This window comes from Phlebotomus papatasi, chromosome 2 (genome assembly GCF_024763615.1).
Source record: "Phlebotomus papatasi isolate M1 chromosome 2, Ppap_2.1, whole genome shotgun sequence".
Lineage (NCBI taxonomy): Eukaryota > Metazoa > Arthropoda > Insecta > Diptera > Psychodidae > Phlebotomus > Phlebotomus papatasi.
The window spans coordinates 48,891,809-48,905,946 of record NC_077223.1 but is presented as its reverse complement, the minus strand read 5'-3'; positions in this window follow the sequence as shown (position 1 = coordinate 48,905,946).

The following is a 14,138-nucleotide window of genomic DNA, read 5'->3' as shown; positions in this document are numbered from 1 at the left end:
CCCCCACAACCCCCAAAAGTATATTTTTTTTGGCTGCGAGTGCCATATTACACCATCTCTTTCAAAATGGTAATTCTTACGAGATTGCGATCGACATACTCAAACCCAGGCGACGACCCCTTAATTTTGTTCAGAGCTCGCGCGCCAAAATCCCTGGGCGGCTCCTTGCATGTTTGCACACAAAAGGCTGCAGGCACACGCTCGTGGGTCATGGACGCGTGTCACACCATATGGAGCATGTGTTTCCTGAGCGCCGCTCAATCTTCCATGAATGAGTCTCAGAGGGTTGCCTCTGTGTTCCCTTCTCCTTCGTAGGCTAGGTATCTTCTCAGACGACAGCATTTGTGTGCGCGACGAAAAGCCTAAATGCATGTACATACTTATGTATATGTTCCAATTGAGAAAGACAGGAAGAAACAAAAAATAAATAAATAAAAAGGATCACACCAGGCCGATTGTGGTTCTTCCTTCTGTATGTGTCCCCAATCATCTCCGGGATTTCGAGAGAGCGCAAAAGGTCAAAAAGGTACAAATGCTAACGAACGGCTGAGAATCGCGACATTAGAGGGGTATTTCAGTTTTCAGGTAGCCCAAAATATATCTCTCATACATAAGTTGCCAATATTTCTCCTGTCTCACACAAGGACACAATTTTTTTGTGACTATACAAACTCCGGACGAAAAGGATACAAGGACATAGCAATATCATATTTTGACGGAGGAGGGGCAATATCCCAGACATCTCTCTTCAAGTCACGAAATTACTCAAAGTCCCGTTTTATACATATCCTGAACCGTTCACTGAATACATATATTTATATATTTTTTATATTGAGAAATTTACCACCTTTCCTATATTCAGTCGTAGAAGATGATTTCTGCAGATGAAAATATGCTATTTGTTCAACTATTTCCATTCAATTTAAGCAGAGCCCTAAAATGTTATAAATGTGTGATTTTAATCCCCGTCTTTTTTCTTTTCTTTTTGGTTATCTACAAAAAACTGAAATCTAAGGGTGAGTTTTTTTATATAAAAAAATGTAATTTTCTCTATGAAATACGATAAGAAAAAATCATTAGACTAGTTATTAACATATAATTAATATAATGGGTAAAATTAATTAAAAATATATTGATAAAAAGTTGTTCGAAGCTTGAGACGTCCAAAGGTAGCGCGGTATACCATAGCTGTCTCCCTAAAATACAATATTATCAACCAATTACCCTTACGAATTTATTAAAACTTTTCACTTATAATCCGCGTACTTGAATGAATGGATTAGGATATAAAAGCCCGTATAGAAGTTGTTAATAATGTCTTTAAGCAGCTGGAAGTGCTGACGGACTCAACCTGAGAACAAGGGACATTCAAATCATATAGTCGTTTCCATAGTGATGATAGAAAAAATTCCTGCCTCCATCCCAGATCGATCTGACTTATCCAGAAGAGTGTTCCACCAATTAAGCTATAGAAGCCACAAGCTCTGTTTTACTTGCCATACGATCTTAACTAATTGCACTGTGCACTTCAATCGATCACTGTCGGGGTTGTGATATTTTGGAAACGTTATCGTGCATACAATTGAACCGGCAACCCATGTCCATCGATTTTGGTTTATCGTATAGTGTAAAAAGTTAAACATAAGTTTGTGGCCTCTATAGTTCAAATGGCAGAGAAATCGTCTAGATTACAAGGGGTCCTCAGATCAATCTTTAATGGAGGCAGCAAGTTTTCCTATCTCCACACTGGAGAAGATTAGTGGACTTGATTGTCACTTCCTCTGATTAATGATTCTCTGTACAAAAATACAATTGATATTATCAAAAAAAGTTTGCAAATTCCAACATTTTATTTTATTTTTGAACATAATTTTATAAATCGCACTAAAGATCACTAAAATAGCCCCAAAAGAATTGAATTCCTAATAAAAATAAGTTACCAATTCATAACGGGTCCATTACGTTCATATTCATAACGTTCATAACCATTTACAAAAAAAAATGAATCTACTCAATTCAGAAATACACTCTTTAAAGCCCTCACCCTTTGACCTCGAAAACTTGAAAAGATTCAACGGTATTTTCATAGATTCATGAAATGTTTGCTTAGGCAACCTCTAAACATTTAAACTAAAACATATCTCAAAATTTAAAAGTGAGTTAGTAATGAACTTCAGCTAAAAAAAACGCACAACGCGTATTCGAACAATTTTAAAAGAAACAGTTTTGAAAGAAAGGGGGTGTGCGGAACAAATAAAGGGAATGCTAATGGTCTTTTCATTATATCTACTTATTTGGGTTTCGAAAGGTTCTCAAAAGTTGCACCGCCCAGTCACTATCTCTAACAGTTTGACAGAGCTCGGAGACAAAGTGGTCTCCGAGGATCAGAAGGAGAAAATATTGTGTTGGCAAAAAATATCAATGTTATTATTTTTATATAGTAGGGGAGACTGGGGCAAAAAGTCACAAATCGAAAATTTCAAAATTCAATATCTACCATATGATACATAAGGTAGCGACTTTAAATTTTTTCTATTGATAGCCTCCATAGACCTTCTTCAGTGTTGTAAGCTTCTTAGAATTCGTACAAGGAATTTGGAAAATAAAAAATATCGAAATTTGTAGCGCTATTTTTGAAATATTTTCCTTGCAGAAGATATCAATTATTTACTACTTATTTTTCAAAATTGATGCACTGACTGGCGAATAATCTTTAATGATTTGGATTCTTTGAATACGAAGCTGCTATCTATTTTACAATTTTACAAAGATTCTTTTCTCCAGAAATCTTTTTATTAAAAACGACCACTAGAGGTAAAAAGTAAGAAAAGCTATATAGCAAAAAGTAAGAAAAACTGAAACAATTTCTGATTTTGATGTCTCTGATTTCAAGCATTTCAAGCAATTTCTGATTTGCAGTCTTAGGTTAGGGTTGCAGTCTCTTGAGTGTTTTTTTTTAAATAACTTGAAAAACGCTTTTATCGTTCAGATAGAAAAAAACGGTGTTTTACAAAGGTGTAGAAGGAATAAATTTCCTTTCAAAATATGTCATTTAAGTATTTGTTAAATTTACGGAAGCTCGCAATGAAGTGAATCAAAATGTAATATTATCCCATGCCTGGTACTATTTGCCCCTGTAATTTTGAGAATGGTCGCAAAATCACCTTTTAAAAAACGGCTCGATGAATGTATTTCCTTACAAAACAGAAAAAAATAACTTTCACAAAGTTGTAGAGCGTTAAATTTCCTATAAAACTGCGCTAATTAGAAATTTCTGGGGTTCTCGGGTAGCTTGTAAAAAATAAAATATCCGTTTTGTGACTTTATGCCCCAGTCTCCCCTATTGTGTATAGTATTATACTGTAGAGCAGCACAAAAAGTACATTTTTTGATAAATGTATCGAATTTCTTACCACCATCCAATGAAATATCCAGTGAAATTTGATTTTAACGATACACAGTGTTTCACTAGAGATACTTAATTAAATTAATTGAGGAGTAGAGAGTACTGAAAACGTAGTCTATGTCCAATATCTTTTCTCTAGCACACTAAATCCACAGTGTAAATATCGTCATGGTCAAATACATACGGGGTTCTGAAGAACTTCTGAAGAACAGGTGAGACGGAAAAAGAACTTGGCTATTAATTTTTCCTTCTTGTTGTGTCTTTTCACCCGAATCCCAAGCCATTGATCTCTTATTTGGCAATTCCGTCTTATACCATAGTATTTCATGGCATGGGCCCTCCGTTTACCATTGTTGGGCTTCGATTGTCGTCTCAAGTTTCCATCCCCTGTCACTGACGCACTGACTCGTGCCATGAATTTGAACTCTATCGCAAAAAGGTTTTTGTACCACTGAAATCATTCGAAGATGGACTAAATTTCATATACAAAATCTGTAAATATTACCTCCTATCTCTTCACATTTCGTAGGTTCATCACCATGTGGACTTAAGGAAAATTCTAACTGACGTATTAGAAATCCTTAATACATTAACTTTTTGTAATAAACATTATATAAATTTCGTTAATGATTTGAATGTGTTTTTAAGTGTACGGTCAGTCGCTGTATAAAAATATTCCCTCTTTTAAAAATAGCTTTTTTAGATAAATTGAACTTTTAAAGATATTATGTGTTACTACTCTATTCTTTATTCATTTTCTTGATGTTTTATTCATCCATCTTTATTATCGAGCAAGAAATATTAGCATTTTTTAACCAAGTGAATACCACTTATTTTCAAGCAGTTTTTGGTAAATAAGAAAATTTAGAAAGTAAAAAATATAAATTGATTATTAAAAAAAATAAAATGGTCTGTAATAAAATCAATTTTGGCAAAAGTAAAGAAATCCACTTTGGTCTTTAGAAAATTAAACTTGGTCTCAATTTTTTAAACTCCTTTGCCGTTAGGAATTTTCATTTTTATGGCTCGGGCACACCTTATAGATCAAGAAAATTTCATGAAGTCGAATTTCGGATCCCTTTCTTTCTCACATGTTTTGCATAATGTCTATCTTATTCTCTCGCACTCTCCTCCTTCTCTTAAACATCACTCCAAATTCAATTTAGCTCAATCGAATTTGGTATGCGAAAGAATGAGATAGTCATATGCAAAACATGTGAGAAAGAAAGGGTTTCGAATTTCGACTTCATGAAATTTTCCTGATCTAAAAGGTGTGCCGGAGCCATTACTGACAATTTTCACCAGAATGCAGCCCAATCTGTCATAGCCTTAGATGTATAGGTTAGCAAACTTGTTTAGTGATTCAGTCACACAAAAGAGCATAGTAGTCATGAGTTTGAATATTTCTTGAATTCTATAAACCAAAACTCACTAAAGTTTCGCAAAGAATATGCCCTTTTCATCTTGAGAAACGATGAAAGAAAATGTTTTGGACAATTTTCGTATATGAACTAAATCTGCGCCTCTAATGTCCCCTAGACACTAATAAAATTTATGTTCATATTAAGGAGTTTATACTACACCAAGCGTAGGGAATTTGCTTCAATATGGACATAAATTTCACTAGTGTGTAGAGGCTATAAAACGTAAAATCCAAATTTGAAAGAAAAACAACAACTCGTTTTAAAGATATCAAAAGAAAGCTCGGTTTTGGTGGTGTAAGTGGAGAAATGCAGATCATGATAATACGAAGGTAGACTTATAATCTGTGAGACATTTGGCAAGGTTCACGAAAAGGCAATATATTTGGATGTTTTTCATAAAATTCTCCAAAAAAATATTTATTGCTAAATTATGAACCGCACTCCTCATGTCTCAGCATATTTTTTTTTAAATGAATAGTTACGAGAGATCTCTGGGATATTTCCCAAATCATTGGAAAATGCTTTAGGATGTCATATGTTGGTGACAGTGCGCAGTTTGAAATGAAGAGGACGATCCACTGGAGAATATTGTGTTGTTATTGTAATGCGACAGCTGGTCATTATTCATAATTCTTGGGAGATGTACCAGCGAGGAAAGTCACTGGACACCGAGTGCCATCGACAATAAATACACTTGGCCCTTTTTAGGCTATATGTTGGTCCCCTCTTTTATTTTTGGGTTAGGGTTAGAGTACTTCTCGTATTTTCGTAGATTTTTTCCATATTATTTGGAACAGACGGGGTTAGTATAAAATTCTTTTCAGAGAAATTGCTGGAATAAATTGTGTGCGGAGTTTTTCCGTGGTATTGCCATCCTTATATTTTCCAATTCTTTTCCTCAAACGTGCAAAAGTGGCAGACATTAAGCGTTAGGATTTTTAAGATTCATTTAGTCGATGCAAGTCGATGGTATGTAAATGGATCTATTATACGTTTTATGAGTTATAATGAGATATTGAAATTTTCCATGAAATGTATAATGTCCTTTAAACAGTCGCATTGGATTGTGATTAAATTGTCGGAAAATTCTAGATCAAATCGCAATGGTTTATACCGCAAGATTAAACGTTGGAATAAAATTCTTGCGTGAATTATGATTGTGAAATTAGGTGCATTTTAGTCAGATTTTGTGATCGTGATTTGACTATGACTCTATTGAGTTCACTATAAAGTCATAAAATCCCACTTCTTGCGTTAAAATGGTATACTTATTTCCAAGAAACTGCCGAATATCGAAAAGCTTTTAGTGTATTGACGTATTCTGGGTAAAATGGAGGCCTCTATCCGACAAAATGATACTTTTCCTACGTTACTAACAATTTGAAGATTTCTTTGAGAAAAAATACAAAAGATGAAAATAATAAGCCTTACAGGGTGGTTCTATTTCATTGTCTGATGGATTTTTAGTATTTTTAGCATGAAAATTCGGATAATTTTCAGATTGTATCCAGTTTTTCTAGGCTGAGTGGCTACATTCTTCAACAAATTTGTTCTATAGAAAATTAAGAAATGCTTAGAATTTTTCAGGATAGAAAATTACTAAGGACGCCTAAAGGAATTTACTTTTCTAACACCTGTGCTTATGGATATCGTAACATTCTAGTAATTTTGTATAACGCATTGGCATATAAATTATCAAATTGTGATTTGACATTTTTTTCAGACGAATCGTGTGGATTTTGGTATAGGGGAGAGCGGGGTAAAATTAGCCAGGGATAGAATTAACAAATGAGTTTTTCTAGTTATCCATAAAATGTACATTTGACAAAGTATTCTTTGGCAAAGTAAATATATTAGGAACACATACTCATATTTTCTGAAATTTTTATAAATCTGATCGTGATATCCTACAGTTTAGAAGCATTTTTATGAAATGGGTATATGATTGTAATTTTGCTGCTACAGTTTTTGGCCTAGCACTTGGAGTTCTGAGTGTCTAGTACCGATATATTAGAGTTTGGCTTTGTTTCTAATTTAATAAAGTTATTTAAGAAATATATTTGGCTTGGATATGTAATTTAAGATGATAAACACTTAAACAGCCCTTGGGGCAGATGTAGTCACTCCTCTGTGGCAAGCTAAACAACGAATGATTATTCACTAATACGTAGATAATTGTTAGTTGAAGAAGTACTATCGATATTCCTAGCAATGTTGTCATTTATATGTGCGATTTGTGAAATGGTTTTTTTCAGATTGTTTGAAACCAATTTTGACTCACTTACAAAAAGAGGGGGTGGGGGAAAAAGAAAACAGACTGTCCTAGATAATGTTGACTTATCATCGTTTTGGCCTCTGGTCGTGTCAGAAGCTTTCGAACAAATTTAAAATCTTTTTGAAAAATTTTTGAGAAAAATACATCAGTTTACGGGTACTTTATCAAGTCATGACCGATTAAGTCTGACGCAGTCAGGTTGGAAATTTCAATACTTTTTAAAAAATCCAAATTTAAGCAAATCGGTTAAAAAATGAGCCCTCGAAAGTGGTTAAACTTTGACCTCCGAAAATTCGATATCAAAATGCTTTTCGAACATAGGTATCTAAGGACGAAATATATAAATAAAAAAAATAAGAGATGTTTTCAGGAATAAAAAAAAACAAAAAGCACGGGTTTGGAGGGGAAGGAAAGGAGTTGGAGGAAAAGACAAAAAGACTGCCCCAGAATATTATCTTATATGGGGGGTGGGGTCATTGACGACCAGAAGTCGATATCTGTTACCGTTTGACCTCCAGCAGTGTCACAGTTTAAAAGAAGTCGATTATTTAACTGCTCTCTCTTTAAGCTCGAGCAGTAAAATTGTATGAAAAAAGTCGGCTGAAGTTTTACATTTAGGTTTAAAAGACATATGTAACATTAGTGGGCTTCAGTATATCAAGTGAAATAGGGTAAAGGCTCATAATTTGGTCCAGTCTGCTTTTAAGCATCGATGTTCCAAGTTTGAAGTGCGATATTTTCAATACTAATTGACTTTTTTTGTTACTCTCTTTTCAGAAGGATTGTTTAGAAACTTGGCAAGGGTTTACTGTCTTTGTTTTTACTAAAATTAGTCTTAATACGTTTAAAAATGAATTGATATGTAGAGGTGAATTTGACTCGAATTTTGGACAACTTGGTTATTAATTTGGACAACTTGGCTGTAAATTTGGACAGCTAATCCGCCTCAACAGGATGCCCATTGTTCTTCATTTCATGAACCAATCTTACCAAGTCCTCTCCCTGTTCATGTAAGGGAAACGTAGAATGTCACAAGAAGCCCGGAAACTTTCCATATCATTCATTAAAGTGAGTTGACTTCGGTACTCTAAGTACGTGCGGATTCGCTCATTCCCTGGCCTTTCCGGGAGCCTTTCAAGGCATTTCTCGCTACATCTCTTTCGTGGAGATGATGCTCCTTTGTTTCTCCAAGCTTTTGCCCAACCTAGTCATCACACAAGCTAAAACTTCACAAAATTTCGTGAGAAAAACAACTGTCCAAAATAAGAGCCATCATCTCACTGGTAAATGTCTTAAAAAATTTCCCATTTTTCACACGAGAAATCTAATTCACAAGGCAAATCTCATTTCAAGTCAAATGTACAAATCACCACTAACGTGAATCAACATAATTTTCAATGAATATTCAATAATATCACTCAAAAAAAGCGAAGAAACATTGTTAGTACTTCACCACAGCTAAATAAGACTGAAGTAAACACGAAGTTCTGTCATATTTCTCGTAAGCAATTGCTCACACTAAATTTTCAACAATGCAATTTCAACTCAAATCATATTCAAAATTTAACGTATTTAGTGTTAAAATCTTCCAAAAAGAACAAATATTAAGATAGAATTCATTGTTCATCAAATATTGGAATAAAAATCCATAATTTTAATCAATTTATTTTTAGTGTCCAATTTTATCCTAAAAGTGTCCAAAATAAGAAACTGGACAAAATTATGAGCCTTTCCCCTAATATTTGATATGTTCCGTTAAATTTTCGACTGGAAAACTGGTGACAATTTGTACCCCAAAATTAGTTATATCTACCCCGCTCGGGCCACATGTAGCCATAATGTAACATAATTTTTTAATTATCTTCCTTATAAAACACTTTAATGTTAAGGTTTAATGTTACTTATAAAACATAAAAACATTAAACAAACCTTATCGCTTTTTCACAAATTATGCGCGAAGAAAAAGCTTCAGTAGCTGGCTAAATGTACCCCGGCCTCCTCTACGCAGTTTCAAAGTAAAAAGAAAACAGATTTTAACTACAAAGGTATTTAGGTACGAAGAAAGAGAAAAAACCGCCACAAAGTCACATCAATAAATTTCAAAATGTAATTAAATGTTGGTAAAAATAGTGTGAAAAGTTCTCCAGAAAAAAATCAAAATCGATAGAAGAATACAACATTATTACACAAACCAAGTGGATCAAGTTATTAAAAAATCATATCAAAATAGTACGATATTCTATGTCCCATGGAAAATTTTGTGTATAGGAGACATTCAAGTTTACATGGCTCTTTTGTGTGTAGTCACCAAACAAACTTTTCCAGCAGGGTGAAGAAATTGAGGCTAAGGAAAAAACTTGTTGAATTTTTATAACACGACGATGGATGAAATTGTTCCAATGGGGATACATGGGAGTCATTCGGTGAAGTCCATACCTTGTTATTGTTATGACGGGCTATGGGGAGATGAACATGTACATTGTTCAACTTTTATCCAGAAACAGGCAAAATTTTTTGAATGGTCTCAGACGAGTAGAAAGTTGCGCAGAAAATTCATCGACAATTGAATATCAAATAAAGATTTTAGCCCTGTAGAAATTTATATAGGTACTATAGTGCTTGTCCATTGAAGAAATGTTAGTCATAGTCCAAGTTGTTTAGAATGAAAAAATAGTGTTCGGTGCTACGGCTAACCCATGTTCGATGGTGCCCTAATTTTCCCTGATTACAAAATTATCATTAAAAGGTTGAAGAACATAAGAAATTATTTAAAAAACTATTGAAGTTACAAAATTTATTATTATATCAATAAAGCACTATGCTATAGGGTAAGTGTGCCAAATTTCGGCATAGTTGCATGCAAGCGTCAAAGTCTCAAGTTTGATATGTAATATTTTAAATACAAATTGATTTTTTTTATTCTTTCTTCTGAAAGAGTGTTGCTTGGAACCTTGTAAAGAGTTTACCGTTTTTATTTACTCTAAAATCATTCTTAATATATTTCAAAATGAATAAAAATATAGACATAGCTTTGGTACCCTATTTCGGCCACCTTCATTCTCATAGTTCCTTGCCCTTCGGGAATTCTTCCAATATCTTTTTCACGTCATCTCGTTTGTCGAAGCTACATTTTTTGTTATTCTTTTGTATTGTATGATCCCTAGAGTACGTAAAATCTAAAAGTTCATGGAAATTCGAGGAACAAAAAAGGTGGCCGAAATTGCAAGCTGGCCGGAATTTGACACACTTACCCTATAGAAAGTTTATTTTCCTTTCATATATATCGTTTCTTCCTATATCTTGAAGTTCGCACTATTTTGCAAAAGCAGATACTTCATAATTTCACTCATAGGTTCTTTTATAACTCATTTTTGTCCTTTTCTATTTGATCAACTTTTTTGGATGAATATTTTCAAGGGTAGTGCGCGTAGCTTTACAGTTCTTAAAGCACTAGTTCGCTGATGATGCCAATGTCGCAAGGGTACTTCACCCTCATTGGACCATTAAAACTCATATTTTACGTATTTCAGCTGAAAGTAATAACGTATACTAATAACGTCATGCGGTCTCAATTTTCTAACTTTCACATTTTGTCAAGAATGTAGATCATGTGAGATAATCACTTTACTAAGGTAAAGTAATTTAGTGTACTATGTGAATTGTCTGGAGTTCACACCTATCAAAAAAGGCGGGAAGACCTGAAGCCGTACACGAGACGGGAACTCAAATTCCGCTCGTTGGATTCCACGGGAAATGAAATACGCATTAGTCGCACCGGATATGGTATCGATATAACACAGAGTGGTAATATTCACATGGCAAACGGTGTGAGGAATCAGTCTCTTGATTCAAGTGGGTGGAATTGGGTTTCACTCTTGACTGAGAATCATGTGGCAAAGTATTCAAATATCAGACTAACACACCTCCTCCCCATAATTCTTAGACCTCTTTTGGCCCTTCAAATCCGCTTGAGGAAATAAAATTGTATCCATGCAAAAAAAACTTCAAGAGTAGGTGAGTGAATAAAAATGAAAGTGAGGCGAGATTGAAGAAAAGAAACTGTTTCGAGGGTGTTGAAAAGAAGTCTGAATAAAATTCAATGCTGAAGCCTATTATTAAACAATTGTTGTTGGCACGGATCAAAGTATCAAATTTCGATTTCCGTTTTATAAAGCGAACGATAAATGTATATATACAATACATTGTGTGCGTTTCAATGTCGTCAACACAATGTTTGAACCTTTTCGATATTACACAGAGTATTTCACATGAAGAAAGGTGTACATTGTTTCCCTTCTGTGGGGAACGTTAGCCGTTAGCATTGCGAAATGTTCATCGAAGAAGCCAAGCATGTCACTACAGAGGGTCATAATTCACCAGGCAAGATGTCCTACCCACAAACTGAATTCTGACTTAGACAAATGTTTACAAATTGAGAAGGGACTTACAAATTTATATAAAAAAAAGAAGATTGCATATTACTTCTTTATGACTCTTTTATATTAATCATTGAACTTATGTAGACTTTGTAATTTAAATCGTGGAAACTTTTTCAAGTACTTGGGATTCACTTTGAGAAACACTTTGTTACTTCCATCTCCATAAGAAATTGGGCTGGATTTCGTTCAATTCCAGACAAAAGTAAATAATGTTGCAATAATAAGCGAACACATTTATACACTTTTTTGTCCTAAAATCATGTGAAAAAAGATCGCAATTCTGTGACTAAGAATTGAGTAACTTTGGGTTATATTCAGGACTCATCATTTGAAAATCGTTTTCAAGTTGTAAGAATACAGAATGTTTTGCAAATCTCCAGCTATTTGTTATATTAGTAATTAATTTAAGCTCAAAAATTAAAAATTTTCAAGTTCTTGCCTATTCACTATTTGCCATTCAATAATAGACCAGGGCATGGAAATTGAAGATCTCTACTCATTTCGAGCAATTTTCGTCAAAACTTGCTTTTTTTAAGGAAATCGTCTGCACTGCTGTAGATAGAAACATCAAAATTTTTTTTTGAAGAAAATTGCTTTTAATGTGTAGAACCTTAGGGCTCAAATATACTCGGCTGATCCTCGAGAATATTTAGCCTGCAAAATTTGACAGTAATGATTTATCCCAAACTGTCATACACTGACACTCACGGAAGTCTTTTGGATAAATTTTCTTTATCTAAGCTTTTACTGCCAAATTTTACGGGCTAAATATTCTCGAGGATCAGCCTGAGTCTCTTTAGGCCCTTAGGATATTTCGATTTTTGGATTTTGAAATAAATGTGGGCAATATTAAATTTTTCTTATTTTCTCTCTGATATGAATGAGATTTCTTTGTGAGACTAAAAGCTTTCGCTAATACCAAGACCTTCACAACGAGCCTAAATTATCGTAAAATAGCAGATAAATACGCTCTTAAAAATTCTATTGACTTTGAAACCTGTAATTCAAAACTTACTTTAGTACCGTAGATGTGGGTGACTTTGTCCTCCGCGGGTGACTTTGATCCCCTCCTGTTCGTAAGCTTTTCTTTAATTCTAACACTTGTTAATGAAGGTATTTACCGATCCGATCTATCATGTCTAATCGGTGAGGACCATTCTTACACATTCGAATTAAAGAAAAGCTTAGGAACAGTAAGGGATCAAAGTTACTCACGGAGGACAAAGTCACCCGTATCTACGATACATAAGAGAAATTTTCGTATAGACGGTTTCTAAAACATCCAAAAATAAAAGGAATAAAAATAAAATCACATAAAGTATATTAGAAGTATCCCAAAAAACTTGGTTTTGTATGAACTTAAATAGACTTAGGCAGATCCTCGAGAATATTTATCTGTCAAATTTTAGCAGTAAAGATTTTGTAAAGGAAATTTATATAAAGGACCTCTAATCCATGATTCTAAGCTCTCACAGTGTCTGACAATTTTGCATAAATCTTTACTATTAAATTTCACAAGCTCAATACTTTGGATGATCACCCAAGGGGCATTTGATATCCAAATAATGTATGTCTCAAATGTAACCAACATATTTTCAACGTAATCGAGCTATTTCTTAAAAATATAATGTATGAACGCAATGGATGTATATTATCTGAAAATTATGTGCGTTGAATGCCAGTATAATAACTTGACTAAAAATTGTATAGAAAATATCAGTTATTTTCTATTAATACATATAATATATTTTGTTTGATAAATTCCAGTTAAAATATTGTTATTTTCCCTTAAAATTACGACTAAACATTTTTAGTTCTATAAACAAGTCATAATATAATCTATTTTTGAGTGAAAATGTATAAAACTATGTCAAAAATTTCTAAAGTATATTTATCTTACATATTCATACTATTATGTTCACATAATGTCGTGAAATTGAATGAACATCATGTTCTGATATATTTTAGTTACATTTGTTCCATAAAAGCCACAAGTTACATACAACTTGTCTCCTTTTTGTATGACGCTGCCAGATTGTCAAATTCTACTTTGTTTACTAAGCAGAAGTTCATCTGCGAGTGAAAATTTGTGAAAAAAGTGATGTCTCACATTAATTAGAGTCCTGAAATGCACCAAGGTGTGCAGAAAAATCGAGTATACAGATAAAAGGCATTAAATTTTACAAAGTAAGTGCAAATGATGAAAAAGTAGTGAATTACCACTTCGTTTGTGAGAGCTAATATTTTCTTCCTTTAATTGCAGTGTACCGCAAGTACAAGCATTAGGACAGCTTCCACATCATTTGTTATGAAATCACATTGCAGAATGAGTGACCAGAATGCAGAAAAAGTTTATCAAAAGCATAATCTTTCAGTGTTTTGACATTTTTGCTGTATAGTGATATTATTGACGTAAGAAGTTTACAAAATGTAAATATGATATACGACATCTTGTAAATATAATCACTAAAATATATAAATGTGTTTTATTTTCTGCTTTTCTTACTTATTCGGGTTACAATATCTTGATTTTATTTTATCAGAACAAAAAGAAGATTATGGCGTGGAAAAATACAGAAAATTGGCGACGCCAA